The sequence below is a fragment of the Peromyscus californicus genome, unplaced genomic scaffold, assembly GCF_007827085.1.
Source record: "Peromyscus californicus insignis strain IS unplaced genomic scaffold, ASM782708v3 Scaffold_6__1_contigs__length_162567912, whole genome shotgun sequence".
Lineage (NCBI taxonomy): Eukaryota > Metazoa > Chordata > Mammalia > Rodentia > Cricetidae > Peromyscus > Peromyscus californicus.
Window position 1 is genome coordinate 66,286,950 of NW_026294584.1, and position 27,967 is coordinate 66,314,916.

At 44.4% G+C, this 27,967-nt stretch overlaps 1 long non-coding RNA gene across 1 annotated transcript; it reads right to left on the reverse strand.

Moving 5' to 3' along the window:
- Positions 1-137: 137 nt before the first annotated feature.
- LOC128099057 (uncharacterized) lies at positions 138-27,967 on the reverse strand. Its single transcript, XR_008214415.1, has 2 exons — positions 26,160-27,967; positions 138-5,662 (listed from the first exon to the last, which is right to left on the reverse strand). It is a non-coding gene; the product is annotated as an uncharacterized LOC128099057 (long non-coding RNA).

A 27,967-nucleotide genomic window follows, 5' to 3' on the forward strand; every position in this document is an offset into this window, starting at 1 on the left:
GATGTTGTGAATTATTGTGGAACCCCGAGGGTATCCTGAGCAGCAGGGAAACATGCTGGGAAGATGCAGTGGCGGGCTGGGCAGATGCACGCCATGTGGTCATGGCAGCTGAGGCGGTCAGTAATTCACAACTCAGATGCTGCGTCCACGTGGAGAGTTTATTATAACAGAGAGATGAGGAGAAAGATAGGAAAGAGAGAGAAGAAGAGGGAGAGAGAGAGGTCAAGGGCGCACACCTCATGGGAGGAAAAGCAGAAGACAGAGAGGAAGGGGAGGAGCTTTTCCTTAGAATGAGGTTTTTGTGTCAGGACGCAGGGTGGCACCAAGGGGTGGGATTTCAAGGGGCAGATCAGAATATTAACATTCCTCCACTTTGATTATTATAAAAAGAGGTGAGTTATGTGAGCAAGTGGGGGAACAAGGGCACTGGATTCTCAAGACTACTTCAAGCTGACAAGGGGTGAAGTGGAAAGGGGGAACCAGGAGTCACGCACGACGGGAGATCTCAGGCATACGTTCCTTGAGGGAGCTGAGGAGGCAGGTTGCAGCAGTGGTGTTCCAGGAGCTTGGGGGGAAATGGCACCCCAAATCAGGAGTACAGAAAGCCATGGCATCTGCTGTTTCTCTAGAGGTCAGGCGGGAAGAGTGAATCTGCAAAATATGCTCGAAAAATAGGTGGGGTCAGAAATGGGCTCTGGAGATTGTTCGTTTTCATCAGACCAGATTTCTTGGTGCAGTAGCAAAACTTTTCCCAGGAGCCTGTAGGTATCTGTAAAACAGCTGGAATGGATTTACATCATGGTAAAAGGGTTAAAAAAAAATCCATTTAAAGACTCTTAAGAACTATTTGTAGTCAGTGTTATATCAGTTTATCAAAGCTCCATTTATCAGTATTAAAACTTTGAACCTCTGGAGTTATATCTGAAACAGGTCTATCCTGTACCATGAAGTCTGTGAATGAGGCATACCTATCTGTAATTGGAGAGCATGTATATATAATCTTTGGATTGGGGCCGTTAAACTGATACCCTAGTCATCAAATACCGTCAGATATGAGAAGGATAAATTTAAGAAGTGAGACAGCTTTCCAGCTACCTAGGCAGCAATCCCCGTGGTCACTGGGGGACAGAAGCCCCAAAGGCAGCACTTGTTCAGCTGATAAGCCCAGAAGATCTGACAGATTTTTTTCTGTGGAGTAGAAATTTGGGGAGACTGACCCACCTTGACTTTGTAGTATAGGGCCATCTGTCCTCCGTTGTTCCATTTATTCACAGTCTGGACAGGATCTCAGCTTTTCGCTGTGTGACTAGCCTTGCCATAAGCTTCCGAGTGGAAATTCTTCTGCGGACATCTATCTTCTTGGAGGAGATACAGGATGCTGCTAGGAGCTGACATGTCTCTTTATCATAAAAAGGCTTTTATATTAAATGGCAAATTCTCAGATCTCTACAGGTGTTTGAGGACTGGGGGGAACAAAACCTGTTAGATGTGGATATACAGGTTTCCCAGTTAGTTACAGCTTAATGAAGTTAGCAGGGACAGGGAGGCTCACATTCTTAAGCCTGAATAGACCTTGAGTAAGGAGAGCCATTTTTAAAGCCATAGACAGTGATATCTGAATCTATTAACATTTTTAAGGCCCTGTAGCTGTAGTTCTGATCTGTGAGTACAGCCAGATTATAACCCTGAATGACTTATATAGAAATAATTATTTCTTAATCTGTCTCCTGAGAAGGCAAAGAAGAGCAACAGGGGAAGATCCCAAGGCCAAATGAGAACAAGAGAAAAGGGGCTTGTGAGTCGGGGTGCAGCCCAACTCTGAGGAAGGGACCCTCTGAGAAAAGGAAAAGGACCCTCTTGGTGGACTCTATGCCAGGGTTTCCATCCCTAACGTAGCCCTCCAGCCTGTCCTGGGAACAGGGAGCACAGAACAACGTATTCTCCATAGCTGCTTTAAGCTGAAACAGGGCGCAGGAGGTCAGGAGGATTCTGACTAGTTAAAGGTAAGGGAAAGCGCTGCAGGTTGTGGTCCACAACAGCTGCTTCGATGTGTTTGCCAGCCTGCTGAAATATGGACTAGAGATGGGGGTTAAAATTTATGAATTTAGCCGGGCGGTGGTGGCGCACGCCTTTAATCCCAGCACTTGGGAGGCAGAGGCAGGCGGATCTTTGTGAGTTCAAGGCCAGCCTGGTCTACAGAGCGAGATCCAGGAAAGGCACAAAGCTACACAGAGAAACCCTGTCTCGAAAAACCAAAAAAAAAAAAAAATTTATGAATTTATTTGGAGCCTTTTGGTGCATGGTCTTAATAATTGGGAAGAGCAGGAGTCCCAAGTCCAGGAGAGAGAGAAAAAAATACCATCCTTAGGAAGAGGCAAATGAGAAAAAAATAAAAGTTTTAGATAAATTAGTATTATCAATCAGTACTGAAATCCAAATTGTGGAAAAGCAGGTAATGAGTAACCAAGGAAAATTTAAAATCCTGAGCTTGCACCCCAAAGTGTATCAGAATTGTATTAATGTTAAGATCTGAAATTTTAAAATCTTAATATAATACCGTCTGTACGTGGTTCCGCTGATGCCCTGGAGGTAGCGCATACCTCTCCGCCCTGCCAACACAAGCAGCCTAGGAGAAAAAAAACAGCGGGCTGTGACTGGACCTCCACCCTGCCCAGACAGCTCAAGCCTGAGAGAGGCATCTGGGGAATGCCAGGCCAAGGCCAGAGGACTTTTCCTCGGCCTATAAAACAACGGTGAAACAATGTGCAGTGAGAGGCAATTCCCTAACCTCCCTCCATACTGACTACCAACAGCCTGAGTGCTAGTGCCCCACCCATGCTGCCCTTAGTAAAGATGGCAGTGAGGTCATATGACCTGCTTGTTTTGACCTTAGCCAAGATGGCGGCTAAACCACACGGTTGCCCTTATTTCAGATGGTGGCTTGACCATGTGGTTGCCCTTATTTAAGATGGTGCAGCCTGATCACGTGATTGCCCCTAGAAATATGGCACCTGACCACATGTTCGTGTGGTATTTTTGTTGTAGTTGTTGTTTGTTTTTTTTAAATAAACTGAGCAGATAAGGAACAGATAAATTGAAGCATGTAAATGTCTGTCAGAAAGAAATATAGATGGCCATATCAGGAACAAACAAAGCCATGGGTTGGCGGCAGTGGTGGTGGTGGGGGCACAATGATGTATAAGGCCCAGGGGACTGACCTCTGGCATCCCAGAGGATCAGCGAGGTCCAATGATAACAGCACAAGATAGCCAATGACCTGTCATCGCAAAGGCTATGGACGTGGAATTGAGAGGGCACAGGCGGTCTCCATATGTTGTCGAATTGGGATGAGGGCCAAAGGGCTATGAGCCCAAAAGACACATGGTTCCAGCAAGCAAAATGAGACGAATCTGGAATCTGACCTCCAGCATCCCAGAGAATCAGTGAGGACTAATGAATGGTGCAAGATAGACAATGGACCATTGTAACAAAGGCTATGGGCCGTGGAATTGAGTGGGCACAGGCTGTCTCCATATGCTGTCACATAGGGGCATGGCACCAGCAAGTGAAACAAGATTAATCCTCACTTGTGGGAAAATGGCAGAAGGAAGGGGAGGAATGTTACCAATCTGGTAGGGTGAAGAGTCCCTGGTGGTGCTCCAGCCTGAAAAATGGCGGGTGATACAGGATCCCAGAGTTCATAAGACTGCCGGTGGGCAGGAGAAAGCAGTGGGGGTGCCAATGATACGAATTATTGCGCAGGGGGACCCCCAAGGGTATCCTGCATATGCAAGGAAACATGCTGGGCAGATGCAGCAACTGGCTGGGCAGATGCATGCCATGCAGGCATGGCGGCGGTGACAGCAGCCAGTAATTCACAATCCACACGCTGCATCCATGTAGAGAGTTTATTATAATAGAGAGATGAAGAGAAAGATAGGAAAGAGGGAGACAGAAAGAGAGAAGAAGAGAGAAAGAGAAAGGGGGGTGGGTCAAGGGTGTACACCTCGTGGGAGGAAAAGCGGAAGAGAGAGAGGAAGGGGAGGAGTTTTTCCTTAGAATGAGGCTTTTAAGTCAAGATGCAGGGCGGAGCCAAGGGGTGGGATTTCAAGGGGCGGATCAGAATATTAACAGAATAACCAGCACTGAGCTTGCAGAGGGAACCTGCAAAATGGCAGAGCAGCCTTGGAGTCTACCCCTTTAACTGCAGACTGACTACAGGAAGCTGGGGGCTGAATTTCTTGAGAACAGAGACCATGTGTTGTTAAGTTGTGTATCTCCAAGGCCTCATATTTTGCCTGTCCCACTACAGATGCTCCAAAACCTTGTTGGATGGTTATAAATGGGATTATCTTTCATTTAATATCTTTAGAATCATGGACTCTAAATCAGAAGACTTTGGTTAAGAGTTACTGAATGTTTAAAAATATTATTAAAACCTTCTAACACACAGATGCTTTGTCTTTGTAGCTGACAAACATCTTTTAAATTCCAATAACAAGCTGGATGCAGTAGTGTATGTCTGTAATCCTGGCACTTGGGAGTGGGAAGCAGGAAGATCACAAGTTCAAGGCTAGCCTCAGCTACATGGCAAGTTTGAAGCCAGCCTGAGTATCCTAGTTAGCTTTGACTGTCAGCATGACACATCCCAGGGTCCTCGGAGAAGGAAGTCCTTGACTGAGGAATTTTCTAGAACAGATTGGCCTGTGGGAGGTCATCGTGATTATTAATTGATATAGGAGGGCCCAGCCCACAGTGGGCACCATCCCTAGGCAGATTAAGAAAGCTAGCGAAGCATGAGCAAGCCAGAAAGCAAGCTAAAACAGCATCCCTCCAGGGTTCCTGCCTCCAAGTTCCGCTCTGAGATCCTGCCCTGACTTCCTCAGTGATGGATTGTGAAACAGAAGTGTAAGCCAAATAAATCCTTTCCTCCCCTAAGTTGCTTTGGTCAGAGTATTTTAATCACAGCAACAGAAAGCAAACTAAAACACTGAGCTATATGAAGCTCTGTCTCAAAAAAATCAAAACAAGGTTCTAATAATAAGAATAATTCCCATCTCCCAGAAAATATCATGCTATCTTACAATTTTATGGAGGTTCTAAATCTCATCTCTCAAATACAAAGTTAGAAACTGCAGAGCCAGGAGAAGGAAGTATATTTTTAAGATACTCTGAAATAATAATACAGCTAAGAACCCAGTGAAGGCGCTTCAGGATGCTAATGTCCAGAACACCAACAGTACCAAATGCTGGGGCAGAAGCTGAGAAGCCAGAATGTTTACACAGAAATCTTGGAAAGGAAGACTGTGCAGGTACTTGGGAAGACAGTCTGCTAGCTTCTCACAAAATCAAACACATCTTACCAAATGATCAGACCATCGTGCTCATGGTATTACTCTAATGCATTTATTACTGAAAGCATTTGTCCACACAAAAATATACAGAAATATTTATATCTGCTTTATTCATGATCACCAATAATTTGAAACAATCAATATGCTTTCAAGTGGGTAAATGAAAACAAAAACTGTGGGATATGCATCTAAAATGTTGCTAAAGAATGAAAAGAAACCAAGTATTGGATGAACCTTAAGTGCATGTTGCTCAGTGGAAGAGCTGGTCTGGAAAGGTGCACACTGTATGATTATGAGGAGCACACATTCTGAAAAAGAAAACATAGGGAGACAAAAGAAGGTCAGTAGTTGCCAGGAGCTGGAGGAGAGGGGGATGAATGGGTGTGCACAAGGGATACAGAAGGCAGCAAATGTGAGCTGTGTGATACCCTAATGTCTTCATACATCTCCCAAGACCCAGAATACCTGCAACACAGTCTGAGCCCTAAAGTGGCATTATTAATAACATATCCATGTCGGCTCATCAGCTGTAACAGATGTACTGCACTAACAGAAGATGTTAACACTGGGGAAAGCCGGGGAGTGGGGAGAAAGAGGACTTGTGCAAACCACCCTTTCTTCTCAACTTTTCTGTATCTAAAATCTGCTCTAAATTAGTCTATTAACTTAAAAATAAAAGAAATTAACTCTTTTGTATTGGATATGTCTTAGAGGCTATTTGTTACATTTCTTTAAAAACTCCTGCCAGCAACTTAACAGGTTTATAGTCAAATGTTCCCCGGGAACAATTCAAATGGCACAGCATCTATCACAGGAATTTATCTGGATAGTGTGTGTAATCAAGCCCTGAATAGAGGCCATTTGCCTGAAGGAGCCTCAAGGAGGAAAAACTTTGTACTTAATTCTCAGAGTTGATACAATTAAACACTTCATTTGGTTAGCTTTTTATTGCGGTGTCCCTTAGGACTGGGACCTGCCATTATCACAAAGTGCTATAAATCAGCTGAACTGCTAGGGTGATAGAGGAGGACTGTTCCCTTACAGCTTCTGCCAAGACCTGTCGGGAGCGGCCAGCAAGCCTCTGCCAAGAAATGCTTAATGGTGTGCTGGGGAGTTCTACTCCCCAGACGCTGGTGAAAAACCAAAAATTGCTTCAGCTGTAAAAAGTTTCAGGCTTGAAATTGATTGCCATTTCATTCTATAGAACTGAGTGCCAGCTTAGCAAGTCACGGTCCCTGAAGTCTTCATGGGAGGCCCTGGTGCCTAATGTCTCAGTCACTGCTCTATCACTGTGAAGAGGCACCATAACCAAGGTTACTCTTATGAAAGAAAGCATTTAACTGGGGGCTTGATTACAGGTTCAGGGGTTTAGTCCATTGTCATCACGGCTGGGGGCATGGGAGCATGCACGGCGCTGAAGCACTAGCTGAGAGCTACCTCCTGATCTGCAGACTCAGAGAGAAAGACGGGGCCTGGCACGTGCTTTTGAAACCTCAAAGCCCAACCTCAGTGACGTATTTCCTCCAACAAGGCCACACACTTACTCCAACAAAACCATACCTCCTAATCCTTCCTTGTAAGCCTTTCAAACAGTTCCACTCCCTGGTAAATAAGCATTCAAATATATGAACCTATGAGGGCCATTTCTATTCAAACCACCATACCTACCCATGCTGAAATGTTGTTAGCCCACAATAAGCTCAAAGGAAAGTAGACATTTGGGTGATGGCTTGCGCCATCTCAGGGTAACAATCCATCCTTCTACCTGAGCTATTGTCATAATAAAAAATTTCACAAAATAGCAACTTTGTGCATTCACTCCTGAGCACTCCCGAGAAAGCCTAACCCTAGCTATTAAGAAAAAAAATCATTGTAAGATTATAAACACAATTTTTTATATTATTTAGGTGAAACACAGGGATGTTTGGGGCTGTGAAATGTTCATTTTGCTCTAGTGCAGTGAAAGTGCTTGGTGTATGGCTAAGGAAAAGACTGCCCTGGATGAAGACCTAAAACCAAAGGAAGTGAATCTTGGTATGTCCTCACCGCAGTCCTACCCTGCACTTGCTCAGCTCTTCCCACCAGAGCTCCTGATAACTCTCTACCCAAAGAGCAAAAAGTACAAGCTGTGAAAGGCCTTAGGAGACTCTCCCAGCCTAAAATCTCTACAAGCCTAAACTCTTGTAATAAATGCATTTCTTCGTCTTATTTTGAATGTTTCAAATATTTTTAGGTATTTGCTATAAATAGCAATTATAGAGATCACTAATAATTGGGAGTGAATCCATTGTCAGTTTCCTCTTCTGTGACATCTGGTTAGGAAGAGGTCCTTAGGAAACCCAGTAGCATATGTTTATATTTCTAGCTACAGGAGAGTCTGAGATGTGAGGATCATTTCAGCCCAGAAGTAGAAAGTTAGCTGGGGCAACACAGAGATCCCATCTCAAAAGCAAACACACAGGAGGCTTGCAAGATACTTAGCCCATAAAAGAATTTACTGTCAGGAACCATGTGGTCGAAGAAGAATTCTGACTCCACAAGTTGGTCTCTGACTTTCACACAGGCACTCACACATGCAAATGCGTACACACACACACACACACACACACACACACACACACCAAATAAATGAATATATAAAATACTTTAAAAATCCAATTAACTCAGAAGTCATAGGTTGCCAAATTAAAAGTCAGTGTAGAATCTCTGCCCTTGAGTTGTGTTGGTCAGGGGTGTTCCAGAGACCCTGAAAACAATATAGACTACGGCCATGGCTCTTGGTTACTCATCAGAACTTGATGGTGAGTCCCTAAAGACACCACATGTTTTAGTCACAGGACATGGAAAGATCAAGTAGCTCCTGACTGGGAATCGACCTCCCATCTGGCTGGTTTTCACAATAGCAGAAGATGCTGTGCAGACAGCTGAGGGGGAAGGTCATCAACAGTCTCACCAATGTGAACCCCGTGAGTTACAATAATGACTCCTGTGGCAAGAGATGCTGATGGGTGTAACAGAGGCACTAGTGTTGTAGAATAACCAACTACTTTCTTTTTGCATTGAAGGCCCAACATACATGAGAGAAAACCTACCTGGAACTGTAAATGTGCCCGAGAACCAGTGGCTAGGGATGTCACAGGCCCTAGGTGAGAACCTACTTCTACTTTCTAAATGGACATAGTGTCAAACTGTCCTCTAACTTCATACCTTTACATGTATAGATTAGGACAGTTCTCAAACCTCATCAGAGGAGTCTGGATGGCAGTTAATTCAGAAACTCACAACTGGTCAGATTTCAGAGAATAATTGTCTGTGAACACTTGTACACAAATGGGACATCTATCACACCCCCTATCCTGAGGGCTTAGGGGCCACCATGGAAGTGGGGGCGAAAAGATTGCAAAAGCTATAGGTTGGGAAGGGCTAGACACAAACAGGATACGACAGGACCTCTCATGAACTCCCAGTAGCTGTGACTGCCTGCACAGGAAGAAACTAGTCAACATTCCAGAGTGCAGGGAGACAAAGTTCACAACCCTTCACACTTGGCTGAGGAGCTGTTGGCAGCTGTCAGCTTCTGTGGAATGGAGAATCAGTCTTCTTTGAAGGCATGACCCTGTAATAGGTTGACCATGGTCTAGTGGATAGCCCCATGTCTTAGGGTTTCTATTGCTGTAAAGAGACCATGACCATGGCAACTCTTATAAAGAAAATATTTAACTGGGGGCTCGCTTACAGTTTTGGAGGTTCAGTTCATTATCGTCATGGTGAAAAGCATGGCAGTGTACAGGCAGACATGGTGCTGGAAAGGTAGCTGAGAGTTCTACATCTGGATCAACAGGCAGCAGGAAGAGAATGCTACGCTGGGTGTGGCTTGAGCATCTGAAACCTCAAAGCCCACTCCTAGTGACACACTTCCTCCAATAAGGTCATAACTACTCAACAAGGCCACACATCCTAATAGTGCCACATCCTATGGGCCTATGGGGGCCATGTTCATTCAAACCACCACACCCCACATCCACGAGTATATGGGCAGTACAAGGTGGACTGGGTGGGTCATTTTTTTATAAGGTCATAAAGCTGAAATTGGAAGGGAGTAGGGTAGTGGAGGGTGGATCTGGGAATATTAGGAGAAGTCATAGGGAATAAATATATTGTATGCATGTACGAATTCTCAAAGAATTAATAAAAATATGATACATTCTATAAAAGAAATAAAAGTCATAATGTGGCAGTAAGAATGTATGCTGACAGGATGAGTTTACTTGGTGTCATTTAGAATTATTTGAACTAAATAATTAACTCACATGAGAGCATCTTAAGTCTATTAAGAAGCTGGGGAGGGAGAAGACAGTTAAGAGAATAAGCCTTGGACAACAGGCTAGAATACATGTTGCCTTACATGTCTATTGCTGTGAAGAGACACCATGACCAGGGCACCTTATAAGAGAAAGGATTTAATTGGGGAGTGGTTACCATGTCAGAGGATTAGTCCATGACTATTGTGGAGGAAAACATGGTGACAGGCAGACAGATACAGTGCTGAAGCAGTAGTTGAGAGTTTACATCCCAACTGGCAGGCAGGAAGCAGAGAGAGAGAGAGAGACAGAGACAGAGACAGAGAGACAGAGAGACAGAGACAGAGAAACTGGGCCTGGCCTTAGCTTTTGAAACGTCAAAGGCCACTCCCAGTGACACACTTCCTCCAACATGACCACACCTCCTAATCCTTCCTAAACAGCCTACCAACTGGAAACCAAACCTTCAAGCACACGAGCATATGGGGGCCATTCTCATTCAAACCACCACATACATCTTAATCACAACTCAGAAATCTGATTGCTCTTACATCATAAAGAACAAGCCCTGGGGAGACATGAGAACACAGGAAAACTACAAATGTGAAATGACAAATTTAACTTAATTTTATTAAAAAGAAAGCTTGGCAAACAAAAAAAAAAAAAACAACCAAACATTTAAAGCTATAACTCAAGGAGCAGTTAAGAACACTAGCTATTATTCCAGAGGATCAGGGTTCAATTCCCAGCACCCACATAGAAGCTTACAACCATCTGTAGTTCCCTTGCCCTCTTCTGGCCTCCCCTGGAACCAGACACTCATATGGAGTACAGATATGCATGCAGGCAAAACCCATACACATAAAATCATAAAAAATTTTAAATTCTTAAATATAACTTGGAATTTATCTTTTTAGAAATGAATTTGGAATTATTCTTCCATAGAAATCAGTTTCATTAGAAAACTAGAAAAAATCTGTCCATTTCTATTCACTGTCTCCCCCTCATTCAGAATCTGAAGCAAGTGAGGTCATGAATCTTGTAAGTACAGCACCAGTCATTCAAGCCTTGATGAATCAGGAACAGGATGCAAAGTCCAGCACCCACCTGGACAGAATCTGGCCAGACCTATGACATCACCAACTTGCAGCTCCCTCCTCTGTGAAATGGGAATATTCACATCATATTGTAAGATTTAAAGACATAAGTGTTTGTAAATTTCTTATTTACAATGGTAAATGTTCTTAGCCCAGTAGCTAGCAGCATTCACTAAATTAGCCACTATTGTTACCATTATTGCTGTTATTATATTACTGTGACACACCAGAAACATGGGGCATGATGATAAGAGTGCTTGCTATAGGGGTTGTATTTTGTGGTGGTCTGAATAAAAATGGTCCCCACAGGCTCATAGGGAATGGTACTATTAGGAGGTGTGGCTTGTTGGAGTAGGTGTGGCCTTACTGGAGGAAGTGTGTCATTGGGGGTGGGTTTTGAGGTCTCAGATGCTTAAGCCATGCCCAGTGTGGCTTTCTCTTCCTGCTGCCTGCTGGTCCAGATGTAGAACTCTCAGCTACCTCTCCAGTACCATGTCTGCCTATGTACCACCATGTTTCCCTCCCTGATGATAATAAACTAAACCTCTGAATTGTAAGCTAGCTCCAATTAAATATTTTCCTGTATAAGAGTTACCATGGTTGCTGGGCAGTGGTGGTGCACACCTTTAATCCTAGCACTTGGGAGGCAGAGGCAGGTGGATCTCTTTGAGTTTGAGGCCAGCCTGACCTACAAAGTGAGTTCCAGGACAGCCAGGCTGTTGCACAGAGAAATTCTGTCTTGAAAAACAAAAACAGAAAAAGAGTTGCAGTGGTCATGGTATCTCTTCACAGCAATAAAACCCTAACTAAGACATGTTTGTATGCTTTTTTCAAAGGGAGATACAATTTCAGTCCTGTGAAAGAAGATTTCTATTATTCTGCCTTCAAAAATTTTTGAAACTGAATAGTAGGAATTTGGAACAATAGCACATTTTGTGTTAAAATGCCATGAACCAAAGAATGGCACATATTTCTCACAAGTGAAATCACAAAAATCTTTTGAACCTAACCCTTTTGCATGAAGCCTTGGGGCAGGATGACGGGGACATTGGTTATTAAGGCAATTTCTCTTCAAGCACAGTGACTCAGCACCATGACTGGCCCACACAGGCCCACAGCAGGCCTCCTTGGCTCAGGCTCCTGCTGTAGACACTGTGGCCTCAGTTCCATCACCATTTCCCAGTATTATTACAATGCCAAATTTGTGCAATGAGCAGGCAGTAATTTGCACAGGGAAGGAAGAGTCTGCCTCTAGGAATGAATCACAGTTGGCTGTATTTACAGGGTGTGATCATATAGCCAAGCTTTACTTATACACCAGGGAGAAAAGGCATAAGGGGACAGGAAAGCAGCTTGTGGCAGAGCATGTGCCTAGCCTGTGTGAGGCCCCAGGTCCAATACCAGCATCATTAAATAAAAAGATGAGGTGGGTAAGGCCAAAGCACTGGGCCATGCCTTAAGCAAACAATGAGCTATGACATGCACAAAGAGCACTCTGGCCAGAGGAAACCTGACCCATAAGCTCCAAGCCAAAAGATGATGATGTGCAGCCCAGAGCCAACCAAGAAATGCCACAGCAGCTGGAAGCAAAAGCCTGCCAAACAGCCCACATATAAATACCTCAGCCCTTTGTTTAGTAAATGAGATTGATTGCAAACCTCCCGGAGTCTGTGTCATTGACTCTTCGTCTACCCACCCCCCACCCCTCCACCTCCCCACCCCCCGGTATCAGAGACATCGAGACCCCAGCTGCAGAGCCAGCAACAAAAAGAAAATTAACTTCAAGCTAAGATGAATTTGAACTCAACTCCAGGATCTGCTGCTTAACTAGCAATGTGACCTTATCTCAATGATTTGATCTCTGGGCCTCAATTTTCTACTTTTCAAATGGGATAAGCAATATTACTTATTAGTGTTTGGGGCAGGGATCCAGTATGTACATAAAATACATCCTCTTCCCTGATTTCTCTTCGGCTATGCAGGCCCAGGGCACACAGGAAATGTTAGTTCACTGACTATATTACTTGTATTACATAATTGAGATTGACCAGGGTAACAAAGGTTACCTTGGGCTTGATAAATGAAGCCCCCTTCCTATTGCCTTCTCCTCCTCCTTCTCCTTCTGTTCTTTCTCCTCCCTCTCCTCTCTCCCTCTCCCTCTTTTTCCCTCCCCAATTTAGAAATAAACTTGTTCAAATCTCCTACTTTACATGCACCCCAGCATACCTGGAGGTGTTCCCAGTCCCCCAAATCTCTGGCTACTTCTGTGGGTGAGTGAAAGTCAAGCGCTTAAGATTTTGGTGAATGGTGGTCCCCAGGTCCCCTCAGCAATTGTGTCCTCAGAAGTTACTTCTGCCCCACACCTCTTCTTTCATGTCAATCTTAGGACCTTCAAGTGAGTTCCCACATCATCAAAAGCAAGATCTTGCACATCCACCATTTCTGATTGTGGTAGATGTTCCTTCAGACCTCAGGCAAGACAGGAAGACTTATGCTTTGTAGGCAGGCATTGTCATTCACAGAAGACCCGCTGACTGAGCCATGGGTTTTTCACCAAATTTGCTTAATTACTGTCTTGTTTTAACTTCTGTCTGTCTGGCTTTGCATTTATTTTAAATTTTATTACACTTGTGTTTCTGTGTGTGTGTGTGTGTGTGTGTGTGTGTGTGTGTGTGTGTGTGTGTGCACGCACATGTTGAGGGCACATGACAGCTTTTAGGAACCTGCTTTCTTCTATCATGTGGGCCCCGGGGATTGAACTCGGGCAGACACATTTGGCAAGGGCCTTTACCTACTGAGCGATCTCAATGGCTCCGGCCTTGTTTCATCTTCTTTGTTCCCTTCTCCCACCACTGCCTCCTTTTCATTCCTCCCTCTCTTTTACTTCTTTGCCTTTTTCAAGCATGTCACGTTATCCCTACTCCAGCCCCGGACTTTGGTCATCTAGCTAGATGAGGTCAACACTCTAGCTCTCAGCAGAGCTTGTATTCCTCTCCCATGGGTGACAGTCCGTAAGATGACTCTCACGGGCTACATCTCAGTATTTGTGCCTTTTCTTGTGCGTGTGAACAAAATCTGAGGCTTGCTTCTAATGAACAAACCACGGCAAAGGCAATGCAATGCAGCTTCTACGGTTGTATTGGATTACACATGACTCTGTCTTGCTAGCAGACCCACTCAAGAGACTCTCCTTGCTGGCCTGAAGAAGTAATCAGCCACACTGGGAGTCCCACATGCCAAGAAACTGGATGTGTTGTGTCTGCTGGGAACTGGTTCATCACCAGGAATTGAGGGTAGCCTGTTGTTTACATGCAGCAGGAAACCTGGGTTTTATCATGAAGTGATAAAGGAAATGCATCCTGCCAACAATCTTCAGAGTTTGGAAATGTCTTCACCAGTCAAACTTTCAGATGAAGCCACCTCTGTTCTTCTGCAATCAAGAGAGACTCTGAGGAAAGGACCCAACTAAGCAGTGCCTGACTCCTGACCCACAGGAAGTGTAAGATAATGATGGATGGATGTTACTTTCAGCTGCTAAGTTTGTGGTGATTTTTTTATGCATGTAATAAGAGCTAGCTAATATACTTTGTTTATTTAGCAAGATTTTTTGCCAAGTAAAGATATTTTTTTCTGGGCTGGAGAGATGGCTCAGCGGTTAAGAGTACTGGCTGCTCTTCCAGAGGTCCTGAGTTCAATACCCAGCAACCACATGGTGGCTCACAACCATCTGTAATGAGATCTGGTGCCCTCTTCTGGCCTGCAGACATACGTGCAGGCAGAACACTGTATACATAATGAATAAATAAATCCTTTTTTTAAAAAAAGATATTTTTCTCCATAAGAAAAGCAAACAACAAAAAGTACCTAAAATAGGTTGTGATACCACAATAATAATAACTTATCTACTATGTAATATACAAATTTAGAAATCAGAATGCAGAAAAATTTAGTGACTATATTAACTCAGGTGATAATGAAGGTGTGACTAGAGCTTAGGAAAAACAACAGATTAGGAGTAGTGGGGCTGGGCGGTGGTGGCACACACCTTTAGTCCCAGCAAGTTTCTGGGATTGTGGGTGTGTACCTCTGCACTTTTGCCCACAGCACTCTCTCTCCAGGCCCACTTTGAGCTCTTTTTTAAAAGGCATGCTTAAGAAAAACCGAAGAGGGAAGCTCTTGAACTTTTTAAAACTGCTGGTACACTGACACGCTACATTTGCCGAGGCTCAAACCAAAGAGTGTTTCAGAAAACCAGGCCGTGCTGTGGGGTGACCCTTCTGTACACTGAAGATGTATTACTCTCATTCGCTAATAAAACCGTGACTGGCCAGTAGCCAGGCAGGAACTTAGGAGGGATAATCAAACTAAGGACTAGGGTGAAGGAGGTTGGAGTCAGGAGCCAGCTGCCCAAAAACAAGATGCCAGAGGACCAGTAAAGCCACAGCCACGTGGTAATACATAGATTCATAGAAACGGGTTAATTTAAATGTAAGAACTAGTTAGTAAGAAGCCTGAGCAATTGGCTGAGCATTCTGTAATTAACATAGAAGCCTCTGTGTATTTATTTGGAACTAGGCGGTCAGGACACAAAGCTCTATTTACAAGGCAGAGCTCTTCCTGCCTCAGTCTCCTGAGTGAGAAAAGTTGGTCATTATCAGGGTTCTGACATGAAACGTCCCTCCCAGGCTCGCTTGAACACTTGGCTGCCCAGCTCCTGGCAGTATTTGTGGAGATTATGGAAGTGGTGGGAAGCAGGACCTGCCTGAAGGAAATCCATCCCAAGCCCATGTTTTGAAGGTTAAAACAGTTCTCAAGTCTCCCTCTCCTGCTTCCCGCATACCGGAAGTGAACAGCTGTCCACTCATCCCACACTCCCATCACCATGATGTTCAGCCCAAGTTCAGGGAACTAAGAAACCACGAACTAAATCCTCTAAAAACCATGAACCCAAATAAACCCTTCCCTCTTTCAACTTGTTTCTGTCAGGTATTTGGTCACAGTGATAACAAAAATAATTAAGATAGAAAATTGAGCCGGGTGGTGGTGGCGTATACCTTTTAATCCCAGCACTCGGGAGGCAGAGGCAAGCATATCTCTGTGAGTTTGAGGCCAGCCTAGTCTACAGAGTGAGTTTCAGTTCAGCCAGTTCAGTTCAGTTTTTTGAAACTCTGTCTCAAAAAACCAAAAAAGAAAAGAAAAGAAAAGAAAAGAAAAGAAAAGAAAAAGGAAGGAAGGAAGGAAGGAAGGAAGGAAGGAAGGATGGAAGGAAGGGAGGAAGAAAATTGGTAGTCTAGAAACATGATCTTGATCTTGGCTGTGATTTGAGGGGGCCTGGAATTATTTGGGGGGGAGGAATTTGGAAGAGTTCAGAGGTGCAGGCTAGAGATACTCTAGCCTGCTGTCTGTAAGTTTTACTTAATGGGAAATTCCAGTGCGAGCTCAGATGATAAGAAGACCAACAGAAATGCAGATACTGAACACTGCTCAGTGGTTTCATATAGGAATTGTACTACACACTATGCATGTTGCATTGTGGGAAAGAATTTGCCTACATTGTGTTCCTGTCCTGAGACCTTATCATGGAGGAAATATTAAAGCAGTCCAGCATACATGCTGTGGCATTGATTATTGCTGGATGCTTTTAGTCAGGTTTATAGTAAGAATAGAAGTAAAAAGCAAGAAAAAAAATTGAAAGACTTGTAAAGTTGAGCCTAACAAAGTTACAGTTTCTGAGAAGATTAATGCTATAAAAACAAGCTAAGTACTTTGCATCAGGATCGTGAGAAAGATGCCTTGAGGATGCCTCAGGAATTAGCCAGACTCCAGTCATTATAGGCTTGAAGGAATGAGCCTGTAAACTCACTTGAAATGTCCCTTTGAGTGCCCCGCCCCACAGAGCACTCTGCTCACCCAGAGCCACCTATAAGTTGTCTTCTCATGATCAGTTTGTCTGTGCCCAGCTTCCCAGGGACTCAGAGGTCAATGAAGCCATGGTGCAAAGGCCTGGCCACTGCTTGAGCTGCTCTTGGCATCCTGGTTTTGTAATCATGCAGAATATAAGAGTTATATTCATGAGAACTTCTACAGAACTACGTATCAAGGGAAAGCCTGGGAGGGCAAGCCATGTGTGACAGATGCCCTGTAAGGAATCCCTGAGGGGACAATACGTGAAGACATGAGCATGAAAATTAAGTTCCAATGTCGGGGCTAGGAACTCAGACATGCCGGGGTAACATGGAGCATCTGTTAAGGAAAGTCACAGATGACAAGCAAAACCAGCCTAAGAGACAGGCCTGTGGGCTGTAGTTAGGAAGGCTGCAGGGGCAGGCAGGGCTGTCCAAGGCTGTTGGAGCTTAAATCATACCACCACACACTCCAGAAACTACACATGGAATTAGAGGAGTTAATGTCTGTCCTGTCAGGTTTTGGTCTGATTTTAGTCCAATCATTCCTTTCTATCCTCCAATTCTTCCCCCTTAGAATGGAATTGTTTATTCTGTGCCATGGTATCTTGGAAATATGTAACTTTCGTTTTGATTTTACAGAGGCTTATAGTTAAGCTATTGCCTAGAGTCTTTGGACTGACTTTTTTTGTTTTTGTTTGTTTGGTTTTGGTTTTTTGAGACAGGGGTTCTCTGTGTATCCTTGACTGTCCTAGAACTCCCTCTGTAGACCAGGCTGGTCTCAAGCTCACAGAGATCCATGTGCCTCTGAATTCCTGGGATTAAAGGCGTGCACCACCACTACCCTGGCTGGACTGACTTTTGAATAATGTTGGAACTGATAAGAATCTGGAGACTCTTGTGCCTGGAGAGATGGTTCAATGGTTAAGAGCACTTAGTGCTCTTGCAGATGACCCAGGTTCAGTTCCTAGTAATAGGTTTTCTGTACCTGGATAATAGGTTTCTTGGATGACACAGTAAGCCAGATCAAGCCGAATTAAAGAAGTATAACGACAGGTTTATTTGAGTAAAGCAGCTCCCGGGCAGGTTCTCCAGTCCCAGAGATCAAGGCCAGAGAAGCTGAGCACCCGAACTAAAGCAGGGAGATTATATAACTTGTAGACGAGGGGTGATGATATGTCTGCCACAAGCTGGGTTTGTGCCCAAGTATGGTCAAAAGATGAACACTTTAGGCAAGGACTTGGGCTGCTGGTAACTTCAGGGGAGGAGCTGTTGTAGCCCCAAGAATGTGGAACTGGGCTTTTTGGTGCCTTCCCTTTGTTTGGAGATTCTCTGAGTGGATATGGTTTGGAGAGACAGGAATTCTCAGACTGTGCAGGAACTGCAGGAGTGAGCTGGAGGTTCCAACTGAATACCTAGCACTCACATGATGGCTACCATCTCTAGTTCCAAGGTATCTGATACCTCTTCTGACCTCTCAGGGCTCCTGCATACCCACAGTACACATATATACACTCAGCCACACATAAACAAACAAACAAACAAACAAACAAATAAATAAATAAATATTGTTAAAAGACACTAAAAAAATAAAAAGAATTTGGGTGTTCTTGGGGTTGAATTAAATACGTTTGTAATATGGGATGGCCTTGAGTCTGCAGATTAGGAGTGGAATGCTGCAGTTTGAACTTGCAATGTCCCCACAAGGTCACATAGTGAATATTTGGACTCCAGCTGGTGGTACTGCTCTAGGAAGTTATGGAAACTTAGGAGGCTAGGATGGTGCTGGCAAAAGTAAATCTCAGGAGGTGTGCCTTTTAAGGGTAGCATGGTTACCCTACTCTCCTCCATTATGAAGTCTCTTCTCCTGTGTCACATACTCACACCTCCCATCACGTGCTGCCAAGCACACTAGCCAAGCCACTGTGAAGTGAACTCTCTGAAACCATGAGCCAAGTAAGTCTTCCCTCTCTTAGTTGTTTCTGTCACACCTTTAGCCACAGCAAAAGGTAACTGATACGATGGGGGACAGTCAAGCCAGCCCTGAGAACATGAGCGTGGGAGATCTCTCTGACCCTGCCCCTCATCTGCCATATGGCAGAGTGGGGGTGGGGAAAGAGATGCCCTCCTCTTCCTCTACCCCTCTATGCCAGAGGCAAGTGGGAGAGCTGGCTCTGAGGTCACCAGAGTGGAAGAGCTGCCCTGTCCCTTACCAGCTGCAGCACTCGGGAGAGCAGGCCTTGCTCTTCATCTGTGCAGCGCAGTAGAGCTGACCCTGTTGGCAGAGGCGTGGGTGAACTGGTCTGAGAGTGGGATAGCTGGCCACAACCCCCTTGTCTGCAATGTGGTGGTGAGGGGGAGGGAAAGATGCCCTTCCCCATTTGCTCCAGCCACTTGTGGTGGGCAAGGGAGCTGACCCTGCCCCTTACCGGCTGCAGCACTCGGGAAAGTGGGCCCCGTACCATGCCTGAGCAGCACAGTAGAGCCTGTCCTATTGACAGGGGTGCGGGTGAACCGCGCAGAGAATGTAAGCACGGGAGATCTGGCCCCGCCCCTCACCTGCCATATGGTGCAGATGGAAAGATGCTCTTCCCCCCACCCCCACCCCTTGGCACCTGTGGCAGGTGGGAGAGCTGTCCCTGCTCCTCACCAGCTGCAGCACTAGGGAGAGTGGCCCCTGCGCCTCTCCTGGGCAACACAGCAGGGCTGGCCCTGAAGGTGTAGGTGTGGGAGAGCCCACCCTGAAGGCATGAAAGCGGGGGAGAACGGGCCTCAGCCCTTGCTCATCGCTGCAAGGGTTGAATTAGCCAGAGCAATAATTCTGGAGAGCTCACCCTGGTGGTGAGGATGGGGGAGAGCTGGCAGGCTGACCAACCCTGCAACTACCCAGGCCCAGAACCAGGGTTATGAGTCGGCTCACTCCAACATCCACCCCATCTGTGATCTGCTGGAGCACATGAAGGGGCTAGTCCTGCAGACCCAAAGCGGCAGGATCTCCACAACACAGGGCAACAGCAGGATATCCAGAGGAGTCCCAGTGAGGGTCCAGCATCCATAGTGTACAGAAACCAGAGGCCTCGAGCCCAACCAATGACTCTTTGCAGTGAACACTTGAATGTAAAGATGTATGGATAAAGGGGATTACTACTGACTCACTATGTCACACTACAGCTTCCATGACAAGATTTTTTTTTTCGAGATAGGGTTTTTCTGTGTAGTATTGGTGCCTGTCCTGGATCTTGCTCTCTAGACCAGGCTGGCCTCGAACTCACAGAGATCTGCCTGACTCTACTTCCTGAGTGCTGGGATTAAAGGCGTGCGCCACCACCGCCCAGCCCCATGACAAGATTTTTTTCTCTTAAATTTTATTATTTTATTTTTCAGGGGAGGTTGCAAGGGCAGAGGGCGATATGAAGGGACTGGAAATGAATGGGATCAAGATGTTTGATGTGAAAGACACAAAGAATAAACGAAAAGCAAGTTTAATTTTTAAAAAGTAACTAATACAATTATACTCTTTAACTACTTAAAAATCACAACTTTAATATATCACATTCTTGTAAATATTTTAGATTATAATAGAGATAATGCATATACCAATACTATATTGATTATCAGTTCTGCAAGACTCAGGCTGTTAAAGGATTGAATTTCAATTGAACTTGAAATCTGATCACACTGTCCAAAATTATTTAACTTTAAACCACTAGTTATTAAATTAAAATCCTATTATAATTAAAACTTACTTTTGCTTTTAATGAAATGCCTTTCAAGTAGACTTGATCTTTAACATTTATTTAATTTTTAATTTTATGTATGTTTGTGAGCAATACATAGAAGTGAGAGGACAACTTTCAGAAATGGCTTTTCTCCTTCTTCTACAGTGTGGGTCTTGGGAACTGAACTCAGGCTTGGTGGTAAGGGACTTCTTTTAACTACACCATCTCACTGGCTCTGAGTCTTGAATTTTTGATGCATGGTTTTTCTGAACAAAAGGATTCATACTTTCATGCTTTCCATATCTGGCAGTACCAGACATCTTTGACAGAATATTCTAGTCTGAGGGTCTGATGAGAGACTTCCGGTTCCTAAGGAATCCCTTTACAGTGAATAGAGCATCCAGATTAAGGCTTTGCAGAAAGTTAAGGTACATTACCCGAGAATCTTAGCAAGATCTAGATGCTGGTTTAGCTGAGCTGGAACAGGGCCTAAGAATCTGCATGTCTAACAAGCAAATGCTGTTGACCATATGGCTGTTGAACCACAAACTGCATGGCAGAGTTGAAAGGCTATTTTCTCTGGGTGGCCAATTCTCTTCTTTCCTTCATGGTTCCCGTGTGACAATCAATTTCTCACTTTCCTGGAACAATAGCGACTTCTGATGTTTCCTCCCCATGTGTGTTTTCTTCTTATAGACAGACAAAGAAATAAAGCTATTTCTACATTTTATAATTAAAGTGTCAAGGGAAAATGTGAAAAACATAGAAAAAAGATTATCAGAACCCTTATTCACTGCTGGTGGGAGTGCTAACTAGAACAGCCATTATGGTAATCAATGTGGAGATATAAAAGAAAGTTCAAAACAGAACTGCCGTATGATTCAGCTACCCCACCCTCAGCATATAACAAAGGTTTCCATATTCTACTGTAGAGGTACTTGCTCGTCCATGTTCATTGCTGCTCTGTTCACAATAGTGAGGAAATGGAACCAGCCTAGATGTCCGTCAACAAAGGAATAGATCATAAAAATGTGATTCATAAACAAAATGAACATTTTTTTTTCAGCTCCAAAGAAAAATGAAATTTGCTGGATCTGGAAATGTTAAGCAAGATGACCCAAATTTAGAAAGACAAAAAACACATACTCTGTCTCATACGTGGATCCTAAACTGTAAAATACACACACAGAGACACATACACACACACACACACACATTTATATATAAAAATTTATATATAAATGGGTGTAAGCATGGAAGAGACTGAGAAGTGGTAAAAATAGATGATGAGGAAGAATGCAGGTAGACAAAAGGACATGTGAGTCATGAAAGGGGAAAAGAGATTGGGAGGAGCAGTGAGGTCGGGGAGGAGGGGGGCACTAAAGCACTTTGTTCCACAATACCACAATGACGTCCAATGAGAGAGAGAGAGAGAGAGAGAGAGAGAGAGAGAGAGAGAGAGAGAGAGAGAGAGAGAGAGAGAAGAGAGTCTGGGATCCCAGTCTACAAGTCTTTGCCACTCAAAGACCCAGGTCAGCCAGCACTGAGGAGCTACCTGCACCCAGCAGAGCAAAGAAACCACAGGCAGCATTGGTAACACAGCCAGGAACTGGAACCAATTTAACCCCAGGGACTAAGATTCAATCTAATAGGCATCTGGGTTTCCCTCATTAGCAGCCAGCTCTTGTTGCTCAACTGAATGTTGTGGATATCTGTTCTGTGACCCTGACGCGCAGCCCAAGAGACTAGCAAGTAACTGCTCTACCTGCCTATGACCTTGAAGTACATGTCCCTGGGGCATGACCTCTCAATTACCCCTAAGACCCGAGATGCACTTACGTAGCTCTCTTCTCTCCCTCGTGGGCTTGGATGTAGGATTGACTGAGATGGCCAGAACCACATGAGACTGTGCTCCAGCATCTCAGAACCTGTGACAATTCTGTTCTGTACAGTGAGTTTCTCCCCTATAAATTCCTTTGCCCTATAAGCAGACTCCGTGAGTTTCTCACATGAGTTGAACACTGCCTAGACTCCAGGATTCTAATACAAGCTTGGATGTACCCAGAACAACTAGGTAACTCTAGACACAAAAGAAGGTGAAAAATTAATCCATCATCAGTGCTGCTCTGCCAACAGATTTTAACTAAAAGAGGGAATATGAATTCAAGAAAAGCTTGGGCCAGTAAGGTAGCTGAGCAGATAAGGGCACCTGCCACCAAGCTAGGCAACCTGAGTTTGATCCCCAGAACCCACATGGTAGAAGAAGAGAATTTACCCCTGAAAGTTCTCCTCTGACTTCATGTGAGCCATGCCATCCCATTGCCCTTTCAGTACTCACCCTAATGCATGTTCAAAGAATCCTCATTTTCTGGGGTTGAGTAATAGTTCGATGGGTGAGACGTTTGCCTCACACAGCATGAGTACCTGAGTTTGATTCCCAGAACCTACTAAAAGTAGTATGTATCTACAATCCAATGGCTTTTCCTGTGAGATGGGAGGTGGACAAAGGAGAATTCCCAGAAGCCCATGGGCCAGCGAGGCTGGTACACAGAGCACCAAACAACAAGATATTCTTCTCAAACAAGGTGGAAGGTGAGGACGGACACCTGAGGTTGTTGTTTTCTGACCTCCACATACATGTTGTGTGTGGGGGGGGTGGCACACATAATTTTTTGTTATTAAGGTAAGGGGTCCTCATTTTAGGAGGTTCTAAATTTATTTAACTAATAGCAGTAGAAGTCAGAGGCTATTTCCTAACCTATTAAAAAAATTTTTTTTTCCTGTCTCGAATCTTGAAAATTGCTGTTATCTAAGGCATAAGGCTCCTTCTAGTGGAGAAAAGCTTCACAGCATGGATCTGGGCGTGAGTTTGCTGCAGGGCCACTTGAGAAATCATGGAGCTGGAGAATGTCTCTTAAAAGGCTTGAATTCATGCTGGTTTCCCCAAGCATATTAAATTGCTGCGCCCTACCTTTCATATCATCTGGGGTTTCACTCACCTCTAAGACTTTTTGTTTATTGTTCAGACAAAAGATATTACACCTAGTGAACAGAGGAGGAGGGGAGTGATCCAGATTCAAAGAGAAAGCTTGTTTGGGGAGGAGTCTAAACACAATTTGGGTTTGAATTCTAATTCGTTTTCCTGCTCTAACCCTGTGTGTGTGTTTGTATGAGCAGAAAGAGGAAGGCCAGAAAACAGATGGGTTCGGGGAAAAATCACTTCAGACACAGCATAGGAACAAGGCATGCACCATAAAACATTAATTTTTAACTGTCATTTGTCAGTGACAGAGACTTCCATGGTCCTCGAAGGACACTGGGCTCATCATTCCAGTCCCCAGGGCTTTCTTTAAAGCAAGAAATAGTTTTCCCCACTGTGGGCTTTTCCCACGACAGAAATCAGATATCCAAAGTTCTCTTTTTCCTCTCCTTAGCTGAAGTTTTTGTAGACACAAAATTACATCCTGCCCTGCCCAGGGAACAAAACAATGACTAATGCCAGATCTTTGGATCTGCATGTTCTGATTATCATTAACACAGGGACATGTGAGTTAGAGGGCTCAGGCATTCTCCCAGTGGCCCTGGAGACAGCCAGAGGGCACTCAAGAGGGCTTCCTCTCATGGGCGGTCACTGGCCTGAGCACTGAACTCACACAATCTCTAAAATATCTAGATTGTTTCTCAACCAGACACAAATACTCAAGCTATCAACACACACACACACACACACACACACACACACACACACACACACACACACACACACACACAACCTCCTAACAAAGCACTTAGCAACCTGGGAGCTGCACTTACTTGGAGCCGCATGCACATCCCTCTCTAAACAAAGCAATCTGGTCATTCCAACCCAGAGTTCCATAGCAACCCCTTAGTAACCCTTCATTTGTAGCCAAATGCATCCTGGAACATATCTAGGAACTAGGGGGCAGTGTGCTAATCCAGCTTGGACTGGTTTGGGGTGCATACACAGTAAGGCAAACTGTGTCCTCTGAGTGAATGTCAAGAGAAATTCATCTATTTACCATCTTATGCCTATGCATTTTGGGTATGCATACGATTAAAATCAGATGCATCATGGCAAAGGATATGCCCAGTGAACAAAGGATTACATACCCAAGCCTATCAATCAAACAGAAAACTACCCACGCTCCACTCCCAACTCCTCGGGGATTCACAAAGGGAAACCCCTAGCAACAAACAGGTGGTCTTGAACACTCTAGCTCAGGTAGCTGAAGGCTTTACAGCCCATGTGCTCTGAACTTCCGCTTTGTCTTGAATAAAAACCCTCACTGCTCTATTTATGTGTGTGTCTTCAATTCTTTGCACACACACAAAGCACCTGGGAACACTCAGTCCAGGCAGACACCACTGGCCACAGGAATACTCAAGTGCCCGTTACTAAGGACTTTCTATTTCAGCCTTGATAATGGCTTCCTGTGCACCTGTCTGAAGCGTAGCAATCAATGTCAAGTGAGTACAGAGCTGTGATGTGCTCTGGTCGGTTAATACTATCTCTGAAGAGAGAGTGACTGTTCCTTCAAAAACTACAGGTGGGCTAGCTTTAGGAACATATTTAAATCTCCATCTCTTTTGAGGCACCTTACAGGACAAAATTTAGAGAAAGAATGTGTTCCTTCAGAACTCTGAGTGGACCGTGAAGAGTGAGAATGTTGACAGTCCAGATCCAAATTATCTTAGATTATTTTTAGTTTCCGTGGTGGCCATTCATTGCCCAAGCCAGTGTCTGACCTGACATCCTTTTGACTCTCAGGTAAAATCTTAGAAATATATTCTCTGCAAACCAAACCAATAGCTTCCACCAATCCAAAAGTTTAAAATGTCATCAAACAGCATCTAAAACTTCTAGCTGGATTTTCTACACTTTGCTTTAACCTGCCTAGCACTCCCCAACAATGCATTAATCAAATGCCTTGAGTTATGACTTATTTTGTTCTGTGACCAAAAAAAGTCATATAACCACGTCTGTGGTTTATATTATGTGGATTATGTTATATAGAGTAGCCTAAATTCATTTTCTTGGGTCATGATCAATTATGTTTGGCTCAGAATAAACTATCTTGTTTTCTTTTAAAAGTGATAACTATATTTTGCATCAACAGTCACATTCCAGTGCTAGAAAAGCTCCAGCAGTGAGAAAATTTTATAATTTATTCAAGTTCATATGCTTATTTCAATTACTGAAAACCTATGTACCAGATCCTGAGGTAGGACCACACACAGAGTCCCCTTGACCATGCCACCAAAACTGCTGTTTATCCTGAATCAACAAACAGTTCTGACTCACACTGATTGCAAAGACTTCTAAAGAGGGAATGGTCATTCTGCCTGAACAAAACATAATGCAGAGTTAGCTGGCAAGCCAAAAGTATGGTCGAGCACTCAAAATAGATTTCACACATTCCAGGTCCTAAAAGTCATAGGTAGAATGCTCTATCAGACTCTGGGAGGCCACCTGTTCCAACTTTGTGTACAGTTTTAGCAGTTGTGGTATGTGAGATACTAGCTTCTTTCCAAAGAGAAATTAGTTCTGGAAAGAGAGTTGGGGGGTGGGGGAAGCATGGTGAAACCTGGAAGTCATGGTTTACCCAACTAGGTTTCCAAAGTATAGTTGACTACCAGTCCACAACTGATAAAGGCCAAAATGGTGCTGTAGCTATAAAGCTAGAGGTCACCCTCAAGCATTTGATAAGGTGATGCTGAACAGTCTGTGGAGAAATTCGCCCCAAAGATGTTGCAGTTTTATTACCATGTAGAACATTTGCTAGAAGCTGAACACAACTCATGGTTTACAGGGACTGCTGGTGATGGTTTAGTTGTCTGGAATGTGGAGGGCAAGAGCCAGAGACGAGGAAATTGATTAATGAAATGGCAGAAGAATGTAGTTTCTTCATTTACTGTTTCAAGCTGATTGACTAGCAGGACAGACGACCGCAAGCTGGATTTACAGCACCTCCCCCCCAACCATGGCTTGAGAAGCAAACTGAGAGGCTTAATCTTGTTCTCTTAGAATGTGGGGGAAAGAGCTGGTACGGCAGACAACTCTCGTTGCCAGTCGCAAAAGACGCCAGGGCATGGAGTGGCAGAAGCTGTCTTCAGGTGGTTGATTCTCAGCCCTTTAAAGTCAGGACCCCTCGAGGCAGAGAAGAGGTGGAAAGGCGAGGTGAATGAACGTGAGAAGAACGAAGTCTGTGTGGCTGCCAAGTTGACTGGATCTAAAATCTCCATGGAAACAGACCACCAGGTGTGATTTTAGGAAGGCTTTGAAGAGGGAAGACCCACCCTAAACATGGGTGACATTATCCCATGGTTCGGGTCATAGACTGAAGACAAAAAAGAAATCAGACTGAGTACCACCATTCATCCGCCTCAGCTTCTGGACAGCTGGGAAGTTCTCACCAGCCGAGTCACGCTTTTACCGCATGTCCTCCCTCCATGACGAACTGTAGTCTCAAACTGAGACCCGAAAGAAAGCCTTCTTTAGGTTGCCTTTGGCAAGCGTTTTGTGAGAGCAATGAGAAAGTAATACAGGCTGTTAGAGGGGTGCTCGGGAACCAACAGTCACTCTAACAGATACCTGCTATGGACAGAAGCTGTGAGTCCAACGCACTTGCTGAGTCCCTCCATTGCGTGGGTCAAGTCAGAGCTCAGCCACAGCAGAGTTATGAGAACCGTCTGCACATTCTTCCCTGCCTTGTTGGCCAGGAAAGTGGAAACACTGGCCTGGGGAGATGGCTACCAACACACACTGCCATGCCTTTCCATTTGAGAGGGGCTACTGGCCTGAGTCACAGAACTTGAGTAGATGTATTACTACAGTTTATAGAAAAGGTAAGAGTGGCCCGACATTTGTGTGCTGCTTTTGTGTCCAGAGAAGCCACTCTGTGACTGTGGAGAAGATGGCAGCTCAGCTCTCTTGACTGGCATCTCCCAGAGTGTCTTGTCTGATTTATAATTTGTCATGGCTGATCAGGGACACGTTTGCTACATGGTTCTCAATTCTTGAGGGATTTCACATGATCATTCAGGTCATAGGTAAGAGGTAACGGGGCTCGGTGAAGTCACTCAGATGTGGTTCCCATGTCACTGACTCAGTGAGGAGCTGTTCCAGAATCACTGTCTCAGGGTCTTGCTTTCCTCAAGGAAGATTCAGCCTCTTTGAGTGGTTCTCATATTCGTCAGTTTCCTAGCATGAGCCTGATGAAGAAAGAAGCATTTGGTGAAGTTCTTCAAAGATGTTTAACCATATCAGAGTAGTAAAGTAGGGGTAAGTGGACGTGAGCATGGATGGACAGGAGAACTCAAGGAATTTCAGGTTTTCTGGCACTCAGTGACCTCCAAGTTCTATCATGGGGATTGTGGGGGGGATCATCATGGAAGCAGCTAAGAAGTGCCTGGGTAGCTGCAAGACTTGAGCTTTCAATACCTGAGATGGTAGGCAAGGGTGGCTGGCTCTGATCTGCCCTGCTCAGGTTCACATCATAGATGGGTACTTGATACTACTTGGAAAAGCCTACTTCCATATTCAGGGTCAGTATAATAGGGTAGGGATGTGGG